Source organism: Hylaeus volcanicus, unplaced genomic scaffold (genome assembly GCF_026283585.1).
Source record: "Hylaeus volcanicus isolate JK05 unplaced genomic scaffold, UHH_iyHylVolc1.0_haploid 11393, whole genome shotgun sequence".
NCBI lineage: Eukaryota > Metazoa > Arthropoda > Insecta > Hymenoptera > Colletidae > Hylaeus > Hylaeus volcanicus.
This window is the reverse complement of record NW_026532580.1, coordinates 1-224: the sequence shown is the minus strand read 5'-3', so window position 1 is coordinate 224 and position 224 is coordinate 1.

Below are 224 nucleotides of genomic sequence, written 5' to 3'. Positions count from 1 at the left end.
TACTAAACATCATTTCACTAGACAATTTCTTTTCTAGTACGGACCTTCTCGTTTTTGAAGAGCTTCCTGTTCCGCTTCAACTAAAAAAATGTTTTATTAAACTTAGAAAATTAGTGTATTTTAAGACAAATAGATGTATTAAACATCATTTCACTAAACAATTTCTCTTCTTGTACAGACCTTCTTGTCGAAGCGTTTCGATTCTTCGATTTTCTTCTAAAAAA